Raw genomic sequence first — 5,616 nt, 5'->3', positions numbered from 1 at the left:
CCTCTTTGCCAAAAGTGGTCCTGGGGGACTCATGAACGCTGGAGCCACATTGTTTTTCAGAGCTAAAAGTTGGGGCAGTAGATGTGTGGTCTAAATCCTTCACTCTCAGGCAAAAACAGATTTGGGGGTTCCCTCCCAATGGTAAGGTGCTGTGCTAGGAGTGGGATTTATGGCATGAGCGTGTCACAGCTTTTCCTACCCATTTAGATGTGGGTGTCTTCTGTCACATGTTGTGTAGGAGTCAGTCAACTGGTTTCTGAGTTTCCCTCAGAGGAAATTTATCTATGTGTAGCTGTATATTTGGTGCATCCGTAGGAGGAAAGAAAGTCAGGAGTCTCCTATTTCAACATCTTATTGATGTCACTCTACTAATGCGCAATGCTTTTAGCCAGATGTCACTGAGGGCATAGAAATGATGTGTGCCTGAAGGATAGAAATTCACAAGCTAATATTATGTGGAAAATGTTTAAAGATGAAGAAAAAAAGTACTCTGTGCAAGTAAGTTCGCCTCCCCTTAAGCAGCACTTAAGATTACATTTCCAATTAGATTTTTCAGCATCTTTAATGTACAGTTATTATAAATTTCCAAGAATAGGTTTAATATTTAGAATTTTTTCAAGCTTAATTATTGCAGAATCTTTATTCATGGGATACAAATTAACACCCACCTGAGCCAGAGTTTTCCACAAAGTAGTTTAAAAAGCATTAAAATAATTTTTCTAAGATGAAATTGATTTATTATTTATTACCCTTCAATCATGCTCATTAAAGACTGTTCTTTATCCACATTTTTGTTGTGTATCCATCCCATAAATTCCTGCTTGGTTCATAAAACCAACTTACTTTTCCCTTGAGTTATTATATTTGTTGATACATTCAATTCAATTAACCCATTTATTGAACACCTTCTACATACCAGACCCTATCTTAGGTGCTGGGTATATGACAGTAAACAAAGCACACAATGATTTCTACCATCTTACATTATAGTGGAAGCAGATAAATAAAGAAGTAAAACATATGAGATGTCAGATATTGATGAGTATGATGGAAAAATAAAGGAGGGAAGAGTAATGCACTTGCAATTTAAACATAGTGGATCAGGGAAGGTCTCGCCAGAAAGGTTTCATTTCAGCAAAGCCTGAAGGAGAGGGAAGAAGAGATATTTGGAAGAAGAGCTTCCGGGGTAGAAAGAAGGCCCTGAAGTAGGAGTATGCCTTCCATGCTTGAGAAACTTCAAGATGACTGAGCAGAGTGAACAAGTGAGTGGGGGCCTGAGACAAGAAGTTAGATAGCAGAGGTCAAGTCATGAGGGCCTTCAAGCTCTTTTAGGGACTTTAACTTTCATTCTGCAGGCTATGGAAAGTCACTCAAAGATTTTAAATAGAACACCATGATCTGATTTATGTTTTTATAGGGTCACTCTGTGTTGCATAGACCATATGGGTTGGGTTGGGGGTTATGAGTAGGAGCAAGAAACCCAGTGAGGAAGCTATTGTCAATATCCAGGGTGAGACTGAGGTGGCTCAGGCCAAGGTGTTAACAGAGGAGGTGAAAAGAAGTGAGCCTGGATTTATTTTGGATTTTAGAGCTCACAGAACTGCTGGTCGATTGCATGTACTATCTTTTCTGCCCTGCTCTAGTTTTCTATTTCAAAAGTTATGGACATATTTTTCTAACAGGGTGAAAAATAAAACAGAATTTATTGATTATCTTTTCACTATACTCCATCTTGTGTGTGTGTGTGTGTGTGTGTGTGTGTGTTATTTTTTTTTAATTCTTTATTGTTGAAATCTATATTTCTGTCCCCTTTACCACTTCAGTCTAAAGTCAGATTTCCTGGAATCAGAACCTGAGGCCAGGAATCATGGGGACTAATCTCATGGCCCCCCCTTATGTGGCCTTCTCAGGAAGGAGCATATAGAATAGAAACTAATACACAGATATGAATACAGGCAGGACTGGGTTTGGAGACAAATATATCCAAATCAGATTTACACGTTTTACTAGTTGCCTCATTTCAGGCAAATTACTTAATGTCCCATAGGCTCTGCTTTCTCATCTGTAATATGGAGACAAATATTATTTAGAAATAAAACCCACAAAGATTTCCTCATAAGATTAAATGACATAATGATTGAAATGGGTTTAATACACAGCACCAAACACATAGAAAATGTCTCAGACACATAGAAAGTATATGAAGGAGAGGAGAATAGTTAGGTCCCACCATACACTGAAACCCAAATAAGTCCTTTCGTTTCTGAGATTCTTTGCCTGTAACCTACCACCCTCCCCAGAGCTGCTGGTTCGTGCTTTGCCTCCACAGACCCTCTCATTGGAGCTGGAGTCGGCCACTATCTTTCCTAGGCTGGTTAATTCAACTTGGTTTCTTCACTTGAGAAGGATCAACACTAACGTTCATTGAAAGCTATTCCATGCTAGGACCTTTGCATTTATTATATCATTAAGTAAAAATATCCTATAAACTGGGTATAATGATGTCTTCTTTTTCAAATTAGAAAATTTAAACTAAGTGTTACAAGTCCATATAGCTTAATATAGTGATTTTCAAACACTTTTGCTCACTACCCTCTTTTAGGTGATATCTAAAAGGTTTCTCATACATTTAAATAGTTGTGAAATATATAATTTCCAGTATATTGTAAATATTGACATTTTAAGCTATTACATTGCTCTTTCAAATATAGCCATTGGAATCTAAATACCATAGCAATGTATAATGACATCATCCATTTAAAAAATAAAAGAACAGGCTCTTCTTTAACTGTCAGAAATTTTACATTGTCTTCTTCCCTTGAATTTTATCATAATATATTACATTTTATCCCTCAGTGCCTTTTACTTGTTCCATCATATTTTTCTCTGAAAAAAGAGATCAAATATATTTTATTTCCTATATTTATAATACTCTAAGTATAAAATTTTCTTCTGAAATGAATTACCATTATAAATATTCTTAGTAATAGAATTCATTAAACATTATAAATTTGTTACATTTTTTAAATAATTATTAAATATAGAAAGTAAATTTTTACTGGAAATGAATCTCTTAACAAGATGGATAGAATATTTTTTAATCAGTTCCAGTATCTATGAACAATTCTTATTACTAAAATGAAAAAAATGCTCAATGGTGATTCTATTTCTAATTTTGTAATTGTTTTAAAAGATGTAAAAGCTAAGACACCTCATTCACATAAAATAAATGAGAATGTGAATGGAAATTTTGTCATAGCAATTGCACAATTCTTTGAATTACTTCTGAGGTAAGTGCCAGAAAGTACCTCATGATCTAGCTTCAAAAATAATTTTTAATGATCTGTAAGTAGCAGCTTGATTAGATACTTTTTCAATTTTGTTGAAAACAAATAATGGAAACCCTTTGATTTGCCAAATATTTTTAATATGTTTTTATTGATTTCAGAGAGGAAGGGAGTGGGGAAAAAAAGATAGAAACATCAATGGTGAAAGAGAATCATCAATTGGCTGCCTCCTGCACGCCCCCTTCTGGGGATCAAGCCTGCTACCCAGGCATATGCCCTGACCTGGAATGGAAAAGTTTTTTACACTCTAAGAGGAATAAACCATAAAAAAATAAAAGATATTCTTTGCTTCCAAAATAATTTTACTTTCCTTTGGATATGCTGGGCCCTTTCATGGTGAGTCATTTGGTGTAGGTGGTATTTTGAAACACTTTATCCAGGTTGGAGTAAACTAATCATTTTCTGCCTGATTGATTCTTGATTTCCGTTTTCAAATTCTTTTCTGTTGGCTCTAGAAATATCTTTAAAGATATTGTAATGTCTTTTCCTTAAGCATGTAAATTTTCCTCATGCTTTATCTGGTCACAGCTCTTAAGTTGTGCTAATGACAGTGAGCACAAAATTAAAAGTAGCTAAATAGCTACATGGAGATGTTTGTTTTATCCATTAATCTTTTGATCATCTTTTTTGTGATGTTCTGAGAACACTAAGTGGTATTGAGGTGATTGTTTAGCACTAGGTAAGAGCTTTAATAAAATGGATCAAACAAAGTAGCCATGAAAATCAATACACTTCCAACGACCTTCAGATATTGGATCATGCCCCTGTGTAGTTTATTTGAAAGTTTCATGGTAATTATTTTTAATTTACCAGGTAACAAGCTAGTTGCAAGGTTGAAACTCGTAATACTTTAAAAATAAACAAACAAAAAACTTTGGTGGCGCTAATAGACCTTTCAAAATTCTAAGGAGCTTTTTCACATTATGATCAAAATCACGCATTCTAATAAATGCCCAAAGGGAAAAGACGAGAGTTCTGGGAGAACAAATATAATGGAGTCCTAAAATAAGAGAAGGCCTCGCTAAGTAACAAACATCTACGTCAAGACCCAAGGGATAAATAGCCTTCAGAAAAGTGATGGAAGGAAATACTTAAACCTCAGTTAGGAGGGGAGAAAAAGCAAAACAGTTCTCAGATAAAGGGATAGAGTACAAGGAGAATTCACTCGAAGAAAACAAACAATCCAGAAAGAAAGCAAGAACTGTCAAATAACCCAGCCTGAAAAATAGTGTGAGATACGGAACCCAATTACATGAAAGTGCTGAGTTTTATAGAACTACTTGGTAAACATAAATTCAATAAAACAAAAGCTTCAAGACCAAATGGAAAATTAAGTATCAGAATGGAAAGAAAGTGCAGCCAGCATTGCACAGTGGTTGAGCATCGACCTATGAACCAGGAGGTCATGGTTAGATTCCCAGTTGGGGCACATGCCTGGGTTGTGAGCTCCATCCCCAGTGTGGGGTGTGCAAGAGGCAGCCAATTGATAATTCTCTCTCATCATTGCTGCTTCTGTCTCTCTCTACTTCTCCCTTCCTCTCCAAAGTCAATAAAAATATATATTTTTAAAAGAAATAAAAATAAAAAATTTAAGTCTAAGGAAATAAAAGGACACCCAAACAACATCCTATGTAATAAAGAGCTAATATGCAAATGGTCGTCACACCCTCATTTCGTCACACCGTAATGGTTCAGACACTCAACACCTGGGAGAGAGGAATGGGGACCAGCCAGGCTGTCGCCCAGGAGAGGGACAAGCCGCCTGCCCCATGGTCCCGGGTGCCTGCGGCTGCAGCTGCGGCCCAGGCAAAGTGACCCACCCATGGTCCCCTGTTGCTGTGGCCGGCCAGGGCAAAGCCGGCCTGGGTCCTGGGTGCCTGTGGCTGGCCAGAGGGAGGGAATCTTGGGTCCTGGGTGTGGGGCAAGGCAGAGGTGGTTAGGGGCAATCAGGCCAGCAGGGGAGCAGTTAGGGGCAATCAGGCAGGCAGGCAGAAGTGGTTAGGGGTGATCAGGCAGGCAGGCAGGTGAGTGGTTAGGAGCCAGTGGTCCCGGATTTCGAGAGGCAGTCGGACATCCCCCAAGGGGTTCCGGATTGGAGAGGGTGCAGGCCGGGCTGAGGGACTCCCCTCCCATGCACAAATTTCATGCACCAAGCCTCTAGCTATTTATAAATTAGAAATTGCATGAACAGGACAGATATAGCTAAAATTCAAATATCCCATATTATTTTTGCTTTAAACATCCAATTCTCTTTTTAAGAGTTAAAAAT

The sequence above is a fragment of the Plecotus auritus genome, assembly GCF_963455305.1.
Source record: "Plecotus auritus genome assembly, chromosome: 9".
Lineage (NCBI taxonomy): Eukaryota > Metazoa > Chordata > Mammalia > Chiroptera > Vespertilionidae > Plecotus > Plecotus auritus.
This window is presented reverse-complemented; position numbering follows the sequence as displayed.